The following is a 14,662-nucleotide window of genomic DNA, read 5'->3' as shown; positions in this document are numbered from 1 at the left end:
TGAGAAATTTCAGTTATTATAATAAATGTGCCATAAACTCCACAAAATTCTCTATTATTTAGGAATACTTTTAATTTGATCAATGGCAGCAAATCTAGTTTTTTTTTGTGAGTTACTATTTCATTTAATGTCTCCTGTATAGCAATATTATTAACATATTTAATATTATTTGATTTGTCTTCTTTATGTGTTGTTTTTCTATCTTTTTGTTTTATACGGCATATTATTTCTGGATGAAACCGTCCAGGGAATGGACGATTTCATCCAGATTCAGACGATTTTATATCTAAACTTTCCACTTTCGTTCTCTTAATTCACGACAGGATGGATGAGACAAGAAGAAGAAAAAGGGGACATCCTAGATTGTAGTGGAATGAACCATAGATAAAGAATATATATTACTGAATGAAAATAAAGAATATATATTACTGGAATGAACAACTAAAAACGGCAATGGAAAAAAAGAGACCTCACCGAAAAAAAAATATATGGCAATAAAAAATGGGGACTGAGATAAAATAATTTAAAGTCATGGACAATTAAGTAAGTATTATAAATCATTATCAATCACCTAATAATTAGCCATACAATATTAATACATAAATACTTATTAAGTTACTACAATAGCTACTACAGTTCTTGAAAAGCTCAAACATAATCAATAAATTATAATTCATAAACTGTACTGAATACGAAATTATTAACAAAAACAAATAAATTATAAACCATACTGCTTTTCTGTTGTCATACCTTAAACTTTTAGGACCACTGTTTTCTACATTTTTTTTAATTAGACTAGATTGTATTTTACAATATGTATAGACTATAATGTATGTTAGGTTGCATACTCAGTAGTAACTTCTATAAAGACTTGTAATCATTTCATTTTTTATGCCATACCTTAATAAATATTTAAAAAATTATGAAAGTGAAAGTTTAAAAATTCAAACTTTAATACAATTTTAGACTATAGTTCTAAAGTGTATATTTTTTAAAATGACAATTGTTTAGATTTGATGTAAATTTGTTACTATTAATTACGCAACCAATAATACACCATTATAATAATAATTTATTAAATGGCGAAATGAATTCGTTTCATTATCATTTCAACTTTTATATGTCATATAATAATTAACTCCTTTTATTTATTTATTGAAATTTAAAGTCTATTTAATAAATCATAAAGTAATGAGTAAATAGAGTGTAAGAAGAAAACGGATTACAAAAAGTTACTTATGTGTCCATAAAACAAGCGACAAAAAAGATTTAAGAAAATATATTATATTACAAGAAAACAATTTTCCAACATTGACAAAGGTTATTGTCGACAATAATCTGTCTCCAAACCAAATCTGGAATGTGGATGAAAGTGGCTTCTCTATTGTACAGTCCAGATCTTCAAAGATATTCGCAACAAAATGCGCAAGCAAGTTGGCATATTGTCAAGTTAGGAGAGAGGTATTAATTTTACAGTGATTTGTGCCATGAATGCGATCAGAACATTTGTTCCTCCTGGTATCCTGGTATCATATATCTAAGGAAAAATAAAAACAAAATCTCTTGGATCACGCTTGGCCAGGTTGCTTAGGATTATGCCAAGAAAATGGATAGGTTAATGGAGATTTGTTTCTAAAATGGCTAATACATTTTAGAGTATTCGTGAAATCACCGTTGACCTCGAAAAGTGTTTTTGCTAGTTGATGGGCATGGAGGTCATTAGAACTTAGATGTATTGCAATTTGCAAAACATCCTGTGTATGTGGCTGATATTTCCCTCTGAACCGATATAAGTGTGCAATGGGATCAGGAAATCACAGAAAATTAATCACAGGAACTTATTAAATTTATCTATGGCGATAAAAAAAGAGTAATTATCTAGGATATCCATGTAATCGTTAGGGAGTTGGTTGCCGCTAGAGGTCAGCAATTTTGTACGTAGAAAATTTTCTTTTTAGGATGTCTGATACATACATTGCTGATGCAAGATGAGAATAAACTTTCGAGGATATTTTGGCTACAAATGGTTTTATGGATGTAACTCCTATTCGGAGAGGAGAACCTCTTCAGTATGGTTGGAATGTTCGATAGTTAATGCAATTAACGCCGAGGAGATGTCTCTTATTCTTTTTTATGTGCCATATCATGTTATCTGACGTTGCCGATCACCATTTCGAAGGCTTTTTGATCTTCTGTCACATGGATTAATTGTCTTTCATTTGATATCTGAGTCCATTCACGAACGTTTTTTAACCAAAAAACCTGTTTTCTTTGTACACCTCTTCTAGTTTGTCTTTAAGGACGAGTTATAGTACTCTATATCGATTATCGATTTTTGCTCACTATATGTCCTTAACACTCTTTAGCAATTCTCTATCTTTGTTGACCTTTCTTAGTCGGAGGTATCTTCAATTCTGTTCATGCTCGATACTTTTAGTGTCCACATTTCTGCTCCTTACAAAAGTACAGACCAAATATAGCACTTATCATTCTTTGTATTAGTTTTAAACTGAGATGATACTACAACTAAGATGTTTGGTGTTTTATGAAAGTTCTGAAATAGCTAATATTGTTAACTTTTTTAACTTGGACTCCATTTTATTAAATCTGTATCTGGATGTGGGTTATGACTAAAGACTAAAAATTTGGTTTTGTTTAAGTTTAGCTTAATGCCCATTTTCTCTCGTACTTCAATGTTTTCTGACAGAATAACTATTGTCCGCGTATATAATTATATTAAGTAGTTCCCTGTTGATTTTTATTCCATATGGCGGTCTCTCAAGTGCCTTTTTAAATAACTGATCCGAGTAAAAATTAAACAATGTTGGGGACAAAATGCAACCTTGTCTGAATCTTCGTTATATGGAGATTTCGTAGGTGTAATTGTTTCTAATTTTTACGATAGGAGTTTGATCCCAGTACAGCTTTTTGATGACACGAATATCTTTGTCAACTATTCCTATATGTTTTAGCATCTGCATTAAATTTACCTGCTGTACTTTATCGAATGCCTCTTCGATGTACGAATCTTCCACATAGAGCCCTGAGAAAAATTGTCAAATAACAAAAAAAATATCATCGCAGACCTTGCGTTGCTTTAGAATAATAGGTATTGTCCGAATACTTTTCATTCTCCTTTGCCTTCGTATTTGACCAGATCTCTGTTTTTTTGGTGATCTCTTCGATGTATTTAACACGTAGATTTTATTATTGTTAGGTATCGCGACATTAATTATGCAAGTTAAGAATTTGCACCCACTTCTTCAACTTACCAATGATAAAAATTCACTGCAAAACAGAAGAACAAGAACAACATACAAAGGAAAGCTTCTACCAACAGCTGGAGATAGTATATGACAAAGATTATAATGAGTAATATGAAAGCTAAAATAGGCAAGGAGCCGCAGTTCTATGGCATACTCCCCATATGGAAAACACCCACTGCACAATGAAACAAGCGAGAATGAGGAGTTTTTGATAAATTTTGCCACTAGTAAACACATGGTTAGTTCCACATGCTTTCCACATAAAGACATACATAAGATGACATGGATTTCACCAGATGGAACCACAACTAATCACATCGACCATGTGCTGATAGACAAAAGGCAGCCAGTAGTATCTCAGATGTGAGAACACCACGAGGAGCATGCTATGGATCAGACCATCTTTTACTCTAAACCAAATTTTGATGCAGAGTTAACAAAGAAAGAAACGAAAGATAACGAAGAACAAACAAACTGGACCTGGAAAAACTGAAGATTCAAGAATGTAAAGAGAAGTTCGAAAAAGAAGTCGCAAATAAGTTAAGGGCGCTAAAACTGCACTCCATAGAGGGCAAATGGAATAATATCAAAACAGCAGTACTGACAGCGGCAGCATCCACCCTGGGAAACAATAAAAAGGCGAGAAGAGGCGCATGGTTCGATGACGAGTGCAGACAAGCAATAGAGCAAAGAAATGAAGCACACAAAATGTATATAACAAGAAGAACACGGAAAAGAAGAACATCATTTGAAGTCGCAAGATGGAAAGCAGACAAGATATGTAGAATCAAAAAAGAGCCTATGAAAATGGACAAATAGAAAAAATAGAAGAAAATTTCAAAAACAATGAATACCTAACGAATACCTAAAAAAGATTGTGGCAAACCAACAAAAAAAAAAGATAAAAAGTGGGTATAAACCTCAAACAAGTCTATGTAAAGATGAAAATGGGCAAATAATCAGTGATCAACAGAAAGTCACAGAAACCTGGAAGCATCATTTTTAGACCCTATCAGACATCTGATAAGAATGGGAGAGAATAGGCTAAAAAGAGCACTAAATGCTAGAATGCAGAGAAAGAGACCGGTTGGAAAGCCAGCTGAAAAGACACAGTAAACAGCGACGCACAAGCCCTTTTAGGAGTCCGTGTATGGAGAAGATCAGCTACAGACAAGCAAGAGCACAGGGCGGTCCCAATATAGCTTGTAGTGTCATTCTCTCATGAACGTATTAATAATATGAAAGATGTTTGCTTCGGAGAAGTTCCAGTTTGTTAGCTATCTTTTGATGAAGGATATTTTCATGTCATGCCACTCCTTATATTTGGTTGCAGCAAATGTCTGGCAGCACCGGGTAAGATGTTGGATGGTTTCTTGGGCTTGACATCAATTTCGGCATTTGTCGTTTTGGACCTGAGGGCCATTGACAATAGGTAATTTCAGTTTATTGCGATTATTATTATTAATAATTATTTAGAGAATATAAATATCGTGCTCGCGGTGTCTTCCTGTTTCTCTTTATTAATTAAAGTGGAAGATTTGAATCAGTCAAGTCAATTCTGAACCCTACTCATCATCATCAGTGGAGTTACAGCTCTTTATGAGCCAAATCCTTCTTCAGAACAATCCTCCATTCGCCCCTGTCTCTGGCAACTCTTCTCCATGCTCTAATTCCGATAGACTTCAAATCATTTTCTAGGTTGTCTTGGTACCTAAGTCTCAGTCTTCTTCTTCTCATTGTCCGATCGGCCCTCTTCGGTCAAAAACTTTTCTGACTATGGCATCTTCCTCTCGTCTGATTACATGACCTATCCATCTGAGGTACTACGAAGAGGTACTACGCCGGATAGGTAAAGAGAGAGAGAGGTAGGAATAAGTATAAAGAAAAGAAAGTTGGAATACTTGGGTCACGTTATGAGACATAAAAAATATAGAGTACTACAGCTGATCGTTCAAGGGAAAATAGACAGCAGAAGGGGTCCAGGGAGGAGAAGACACTCGTGGCTCCAAAACTTGCGGCAATGGTTCGGATTGTCATCTGCTGAACTATTCAGATCTGCCGTAAACAAAGTCAGAATAGCCATGTTGATTGCCAACGTTCGGAACGGACAAGGCACATGAAGAAGAAGAATCCATCTGAGGCGTGCTACCTTAATGAATTTTACAACGTCAGGTTCTCCAAATCTTCTATACAACTCAAAATTGTAACACATGCGCCACAAACCTTGTTCTTTTATGCCTCCATATATTCGTCTTAGTATTTTTCACTCAAAACGTTTGAGCAATTCTTGGTCATTCTGTGTTAGTGTCCAAGTTTCTGAACCATATGTTAACACTGGTCTTATTAGTGTTTTGTATACAGTCAGTTTAATTTTTCTAGGCATTTTTGAGGCCATCTGTCTTCTTAAGCCATAGTAACACTTTTTGGCGAGCACTATTCTTCTTTTTATTTCTTCACTGACGTTGTTATCTTTGGTTAGCAGCGACCCTAAGTATATGTATCAACACCTTTCAGTTCTAGGTCATCAATTATTATTCGTGTAGGTGTCGGGTTGCTTGACCTAGTGCAACACGTATATTTGGTCTTTTGAACAATTATATTTAGTCCCATTCTGTGTGCAGATGCTCTTAACGACCGAAATGCTTCAGTCAGAGATTCTGTGGACCTACCTATGATGTCTATGTCATCTGCGTATCCGACAATTTGTACTGATTTGTTAAAGATAGTACCATTCGTAGTAATCTGCCACTCTCGAATTATTTTTTCTAATGCCAGGTTAAATAAGAGACACGATAGTCCATCACCCTGTCTTAGTCCATTTTTGCAATGGAAGGGTCTTGAGAGATCGTTTTGGATTTTTACCATGCTCTCTGCACCTGTCAGTGTAAGTTCAGTTAACCGGACAAGATCAAACGGAATGTGAAATTCTACCATAGCAAGTAGAAGTTTATTTCTATTAACGGAGTCGTATGCGGCTTTGAAGTCAACAAATATGTGGTGGGTGTCGACGCCGAACTCTAGGGTTTTGTCAATAGTCTTTTGTATAATACGTTGGACAACACTTTATACTTTCTGAACCCTACTGACTATTTAAATTCCCTTTTTCTAAATGAATTGTTATACTACTACTTTATTTAATAATGTGGTATACTGCCAACCATCGAAAAATTTTACGATCATAATATTATTTTTTAATAATAGTTTATAATAAATATACGCAAACATAAGTATATTGAACCTTTTTATTTACCTCTAGAAACAACAGAATCAAACGTGTTTATATTTTCGTGTAAGATTTGTTTTTATTTCACCATCGATAAAGTACCCTACACGTACTTTCTATTTTAAATCTACGAATAAACAATCAATCTGTTTATCTAGTGATAAATGTAAATAAGTTAGTAAAGATTTTAAAATTGTAAGAAATATGCTATGGCGTAATTTATAATGTAAAGCCTGAGTTTATAAAGCAAAAACTTTTTATTACTGCTTATTTTTTGAATACCTACAATGAACATTTTTATTTTTATGCCGTTAATCATCCAACAAACTTTAAGCTCTTATGGAAGATTTGCTTTAACCCAGATATTACTGAAACTTTTATTGTTAACATTTTGAATTAATTTCGAATTTTCATGGAAATTATAGCATATGGGACCAAAAAACACAATCATATATTTTTTTATGACGATACCTGTCAAGTTTTGACATGTTCTTTTAAAAGGACGGTAGTAATATACGGTACCAGATATCATATGTATTTTATTAGTATCAATTTACAAAGAATGAAAGGATTTAAAACAAAATTTTGGATGTAAAGGTATTTTGCACTTTTCACACAAAAACTGGACTTTTTTGTGACAATATCCACATCGCGATTGCTTTTCTTGATAAAGAACCAAGTGGTTAATACCGTCATATCTTGAATTGGCTACCGAATTCGAATTCCGCTTAGAAGGTCCGCGTTTTGTTTCTTTTTTAAAAGTTTCCAAAATATTAGTTGCAATAGATCTTCTAAATTCAAGTTGATCCAGTTTACCGTCTTGAGTTTTGTGAATCTGCCACGCATTTTGAATAGCCATATCAATGCAATGAGCAAAAAGGGGAAAATACCATTTCTTTCCTCTTATGGACACTCGATATAAACTGATGTTCTGGTCACTGCGATCAACGCCACCCATGAAGTTATTGTATATTCAAACAATATTTTATTTGAGGAACTTGAATATGTTTTTTCTCTGCTTGTGAAAATCTCTTTACAGAGAAGCAAGGCATTACTGGTACAAAATTGGAAGCAATAGAAACGATATTATTATCATGCCAGCGGCAAACCACTATTCCTGTATTTTTATCAAGACGATACTTGTATTTACCACGTTCAGTTTTTTTCATAATAGATGAACAGGGTAAAGGGCATTTCATGGTGCGATTTTCCCTTACAGTGCCTGTACCAAATATGCCTCTTTGTTTTAGCTCATGCAGTAAATGAATAGAAGTAAAATAATTATCAAAAATAAGATGGAATCGCCTTTGAGGCCATACTTCATTCAATCTGTCTGCATAGGATAGAACTACTGATGCACCCAATCCAAGGACTTTATATTGTTCAGGTATTGTAGTGGAATTACCTTGGTAAGGAGAAAACCAAACTATGTATCCCAGACGAAGGACTCCTACCCACATTTTGTACCCCCAACGGATTGGTTTTCCCCTGATGAATTGTTTTGTGGGATGTCGACCAAAATACGGAACCATTGCCTCATCTATGCTCTGATGTTGTTCTAAAGGGGAAAATTGTATAATTTTTTTGTTTATTACCTCGAACAGGGGTCGCATCTTGGCAAATCTATCAAATTTATCTAATGACAAGTTATTGCAAACATGCAAAACTTTCATTATGTGGGAAAATCTATCCCTAGATTTTCTTTGTCCTGCGTAGATGTTAGTGTATTCGGTAACCAAATTGATGACTTCATCATCAAAAAACAAATTGAAAATTTCCATCGGCGACTGAGTCATTTTCGGTCCAAATTGAGTTTTCCAGTAAGTACAATCAGGGTGTTGATACAAGTCTCCTTGAATCCAGTGTGCAGATATTCTCTTCTCTAATTGATGGGGCAGCTTTTCCTTGGAAAGAAACAAAGCCAATGGTATATTGTCATCATCCGAATTTTCTTCTGGTAGGCTGGAATTCACAGAATCTTGTGGTAATTCAGTCTCGTTTTCAAAAACAAGTTCTACATCGTTTCTCAACTGACTACCCGGTAAATTATTTATTGTAGTTAGTTTTTCATCGCCGGAGTCGCAATCGGTGACATCATCATTGGCATTTTCTGGGGGAAATATGATCAAACCATCTGGAGGGACTGGGATTTCATCAGAATCAAGCTCTTCTAATAGCTCATGCAATTTGAGAGGTCTCCTGAAACAATACGCACGTTGGTATAGGTAAAACAAACACTCCTGACCATGGAGCTGCGCGAAGGCGGAGTCAAATTCACGTAAAGGCAGAAAGGTTCTATTGTAAGTGGAATTATACAGTGCACAGTACAATGCGTTTCGCATGGAAGTGGGGACTAAACCAAATTTCGTCTACTGCGCCGTGGTCAGGAGTGCTTGCACTATCTCTAGTACTAATTACTACCGTCCTTTTAAAAGAACAAAATGAAATCCCAAGCGGCGAGCCTTTGAAACAACGTGACAACTATTCGAGCCAAGAATATACGTACATAAGTCCCTATTATACAATAATCCACATGCCAATGCCGTGAAATAACAGTTTTTTAATTCTAGACTTACCTCCAATTATAAGCATCCATTTTGTAGTCCAAAACCTGGCAATTTACAGAGATAACCTCACTATTACAGCATGTGCGCGCACTAAAATCGTTAAAACTTGTCGAATGCTGGCTCTTGAAAACACTCCATCTAGAGCCATCTATCAGTTGGTAGCTGTACTAACCTAAATTACGCATAATTTACACTGCCTTTTAAAAGGACGGTAGTAATATCTGGGTTAAGAGCGTAGGCGCAAAATTTCGGGCCAATGCTTTATAAATGCATTCATTTTTTTCGAATCCTGAGAAAACTAATAAATATTTTTAAAAAATTTAAACGCAGAATGAAAGATTGCATTATTACCGAGGGCCGAAAGTCCCTTAGAATAAACGGAAAGTTTATTTTGAATGAGATATTTAAAATTAAAAATTACACTTAATTATCTCTTATTTTTCACCCCTGTAACATACTAAAATAAACATTATGGAAGATTTCAGGGACTAGTGAACGTCTTGAAGAAGGTGTCAGGCATGATCTACCCGGTCTGCAATAAGGACTATGTCGTCTGCAAATCTCAAGTTGTTCAGAAATTCTCCATTTATGTTGACTTCAATATTCTCCCAATTATTGTTTCTTATAGCACTCTGCAACAAAGCGGTGAATAGCTTAGGAGAGATATTATCTCCTTGCCTAATACCCCTCTCGACGGGAAATGTATTTGTGTTGCCATAATACATTTTAACTGCAGCTGTTGCGCTATTATATATATTCCCAAGAAGAGTTATGTACCTATGATCAATACTGCACTCTGTAAGAGCTCTTAACACGGAGCTATGCTGGACTGAGTCAAACGCTTTCCTCAAAGTCTACAAATATTAATATCAATGGCTTGTTGTATTCTGTAACTGTCTCTATTAAGGATTTTATTACTTGTAGGTGGTCATTCGTTCCAGAGCCACTCCTAAATCCGGCCTGCTCTAATGGTTGGTGAAAATCCAGCTTAGGTTCCAGTCTGTTAGTAATTATTCTCATAAGGAGCTTATATAAATGAGATAACAAGCTGATAGGTCTGTAGTTTCCAATATCTGTTACATCTCCTTTTTTGTGTAATATTATCATAACGGAACTATTCCATTTTCCTGGTGTAACTCCTTGAAAGAGGCAGGCATTATAAAGGGTTTTTAAAGCTTTTATGACGCATTCGCCTCCTAATTTTAGCATTTCACTTACAATGCCATCTTCTCCAGGTGATTTGCTGTTCTTCATACCTTTCAACGCTGATTTAATTTCCTCTTCGGTTATATCTGGAAAATTCCTCTGATCCTTGATTTTGTATAGCTGGGATTTCCACCTCTGGAATGTGAGCATCTCGACGATATAATGTTCTATAGTACTTTTTGATAATTTTCATAATTTCTTGTTGTTTATATACAGCATGTCCTAGCTTATAAACGTTCCTGGTTCCTGTCTTTAACTTTCGTTTTAGAACTTTAAGGCTTTTATTTTGTTCTATGATATTAGTTGTTTCTTTAGTGTTAAAATCCCTTATGTCTTTTCTCACAGCTTTTGAAATGGTTTTATTTAAATTCCTCAGCTCTACGATGTTCACTGTGTGCTTATCTTTAATTTCCCTTCTTTTTTGCATAAGGTTCCTTGTGCCTTCTGTAAGTTTTTCATTTTTCCTTGTTTGCTTAACTTGACAGTTCTTCTGTGCCTTCCTTAGAGCGTCCACCAACCTTTCGTTAAGTTGTTCAATATCGGTTTTATCTTGCACGTCATTCTGAAGGTTTCTATCTATTTCTTCCTGGTATGCCCTTGTGTTAGAAATTACAGTGAACGTAACATTTTTAGTCCTTGTTACCATATTTCTTCGTTCCTTTTTTATGTTCAAGACTACCTTAGCTCTAAACATTCTATGGTCACTTCCGGTTGAAAATTGATTTAATCAGTTACGTCTCGAACAGTGTCTTTTTTGTTAGTAAAGATAAAGCCAATTTCGTTCTTGTTAAAGCCTTTATGCATATTCATGAATTAATAATAATATGTTCATTCACAACACTCAAAAATTTGGACAAAAAAAAATAAGTGTCAATACGTCCGAACATACTGAATCTTGTTTTAGTTGCCAAAAATTCTAAACATTGTTGAATTTTAAGCTTGTCCAAAATAGTTCAATTCTAAACTGCTCAATATCAAAGATATTTTTCGTTCGCAACATCGAAATATTCAAAACATCGAACTCGTATTCAAAACTCCGGTTGGCATCGGCTATAAACGCTGGTAGTCGAGGCTTCGCACTGACTGTCTCTATTCCCTTTTAGTTTTTTACTTGGAATATCTTTTTTGCCATTCGCCAGCTGTCTTCACAGAACTTTTATGCTTTTTTTTATTGTCACCTCTTGATATTTGAGTTTTCTTACATCCTTTTTTTATTGCCAAATATATTTTCTTGTTTAGTTCGTTCAACTCTTGTTTATATTTACGTTTTTCCTGCGCGTTCTACGCTATTTTATTTTTTACTGATATCTGAATTCATTTCCTGTGGTTTAATCCTTTTACTGAAAAATTTTTCATATGCGATTCTATAATTATCTATATCAGCCTTTATTTAATATCGCCACGTTCTGAGTTTTAAGTTCAACAGTTAAATTATTTTAGGTATTTATAAATGGGTCTCCCAAATATGTAAACACTTAGGAGAAAAAATATGCACATAAACAGATGAATACACAAGTAGTGTAAAAAGTACTTATCAGCGAGATTATCATTTATCAAAGAAAATAATAAAGGGAACACAACAATGGCAAGTGTGTTTACTGTTTACATTTTTTGCTATATTAAAAATGTTTTCGGAATATTTTAATGAAACACGAGCTGAAGTGGATGGATAATCGCACTTTTTGAAAGTGTTCGCTCGTGTTTAAATTGGAATCACTCAATCATTAAATGATATATTTAAAATAAAAATGGAATATAAATAGCTTGAATATAATAGTATCTGCCCTAAATCTTAAATTATATTAAAATATAAATCAAGGTCACTATATTAAGATTACAAATATAGAATATCGAGATCAATCACGTGGAAATATCTAAAATAATTTTGTTTCGTATTGATTTTTCTTTTAATGGGATATTTTTGATATTGGCTGAAAATAACCAATATATATATCCAAGTTAACTATTTCAAAATAAATAAAACAAACCTGTAAAGGAACTCAAAAACTCTATTTAATAGTAAAAAGACATTTATATACATAATTCACATTTAAACAATTTAATTGCTCTCTCTACCCCTGCATATTCTGTATGTTCTACATTTTGACAACGAATGCAGGTCTCTCCCTTTTTGTATATTGAATATAATTCATTACAAAAGAGACAAGCTGCATCAGATTCATAGTCGCTTTCGTTCATTTCTTCTTCCTCTTCTTCGCTTTCATTAATTATTCTCTTCATGATTTCTTTTTTTCCTAAGCATCTTCCGTCTTTTCTTCTCCTTATTTTCTGCCTGTGCAAGTTGTACTGCTGCAATAGCCGGTGAGTTGTTTACAACACCTATTTTCCCCCATTTTCGTTTTTTCCTTAGGCCATCCTGTGATGCAGGCGCTTTGGTTCCTCAGTGACTTCATTTGGCAAGTCATTTATCACTTGATTATTTACAATATTTGTAGTTTCAGCAGCAGCGATAACATAATCATGAAATATATCCATGTTTAGCGGTTGAATTTCTATTTTAGAAAAGCCACTCAAAGCATTTTCTATTGTAGCTGCTTTTTTGTATGCATTACAAAATAACTCCCCTACCTGATTGTGCGTCACAGCACGACCTGGATTTGATCGCAACCACTTCTGAGTTTCCTGATCATAATAAAGGGTTCTTCTTAGTCGTTAACTTGATGCAGGTATCGTGATATCATGAAGCTATTAGCTAAATTTCCCAATGTTCCTCCACGTTTTTCTATCTTCTGCCATTCTAGCACATTCTGACAATGGAGCGCCAATGGTAGCAACAATATGGTCCGTGTATCGTGTGGGAGATCTACCTCTATTTCTTTTGACTTCTACTTTTCCCTGGATGGTAAGTTTTTCAAGACCATTTCTTCGAAGCACATGTCCAAAATAGCTTATTATTTGTTCTGATATTTGTGTTCTTAGTCTTTTCTTTATGTTTAGCTGGTCCAGTATGGATTCATTTGTTCTTCGGGCCACCCATGGTATTCTCAGCATTCGTCTCCAGCAGTACATCTCAAATACATCTATGTTCTTTTTGTCTTTCTCAGTAAGGATCCAGCATTCCGATGCATAAGTAAAAACTGGAAAAACTAGACTTCTTACTAGTCTCATTTTTGTATCGGTAGTTATTTCATGGCTTTTCCAAATTTTTGTTAATTTTGCCATAGCGCTTTTTGCGATTGCTGACCGCCGCTTTATTGCTTCAGTACAGCCTCCTTTGTTGGTTATTAATGAGCCCAGATACACAAATTTATCTACAACAGCGATATTGTTTATCATGACCAGATGATTTTGATTGTTGTTAGCTCTGTCAATTATCATGATTCTCGTTTTATCTCTGTTTATTTTAAGGCCCATCGTTAAGCTTACGTCTTCTATCCGTTGTAGCAGGTGAATCAATTCAGCTTCAGAACTAGCGAGGATAGTAGTATCATCTGCATATCTCAAGTTGTAAATCTTCTTCCCGCCAATGGTGATGCCACCATTCCAGTCCTCAGTAGCTTTCCGCATTATCCATTCACCATAGATGTTAAATAGAATTGGGCTAGTATGCAGCCTTGTCTCACGCCCTTTGTGACCCTGAAACTATCGGTTAGTTCCCCATTTATTCTAACTCTGGCATAATTGTTATTGTACAGGCTTTTAATTAGCAGTATCAGATGATTGGGGACTCCCATTTCAGACAAAACCTGCCACATTTTACTCCAGTTGACCAAATCGAAAGCTTTATTATAATCTATGAAGCACAAATATGTTGTGAATAAAGGGTTAAAGACCCATAAACGCTTACGTCCAATGGTTGCAAAGATGCGTGCTATGAGGCGGAAGACAAAACAGAATAATACCATTTTGTAAAAGCCACAACTCACAAAAACAAAACAAAAAACAAATCTGGGAAGAACCGTCCTCTCCAAGCCCTTTCTTTTCTTATCTTCACCATCCTCCGCAGGACTACAAACCAACAATCACTTTCAAAAATAAAATCCAACACTCAACAGCCAGTGCCTTCATACGCAATATGAAGCACTTTCAGAAGATACCTAATCGGGACACTCAAATAGAAAATTTAAGCATCCGAGGTCCCAATATACGACGACAATGGTGACACGTCACATTTCTTAGTAAACTACATTTTAAATTCTTAATTTATCGCACACGAGGTGATATGGGATGATAATTACCAATCTATATTAACTAATTATAATTAATAATTAATTATGTATTATCCTTGTGTATGTATTATAATTTGAATTATGTATCTTACATTAATTTCTTTATAGTGGTGTTTGTTTTTTAAAATAATTTGATTATCAGTGCTTCAAAAAATATAATAAAATAAGGACATCTTTTCATCTCTGTTGTTAGTTGACTATGTAAACACG

The 14,662-nt window shown here is 34.6% G+C and overlaps 1 protein-coding gene across 1 annotated transcript in view; it reads right to left on the bottom strand.

Moving 5' to 3' along the window:
- The window catches only part of LOC140439106 (uridine phosphorylase 1), a 91,478-nt gene that overhangs the window by 47,661 nt on the left and 29,155 nt on the right, over positions 1–14,662 (bottom strand). The gene's annotated exons all lie outside the window — the stretch shown is intronic.

This window comes from Diabrotica undecimpunctata, chromosome 4 (genome assembly GCF_040954645.1).
Source record: "Diabrotica undecimpunctata isolate CICGRU chromosome 4, icDiaUnde3, whole genome shotgun sequence".
NCBI classification, from domain to species: Eukaryota; Metazoa; Arthropoda; class Insecta; order Coleoptera; family Chrysomelidae; genus Diabrotica; species Diabrotica undecimpunctata.
Note: the sequence above shows the minus strand (reverse complement) of the source record. Positions and strands in the feature narration are given on the sequence as shown.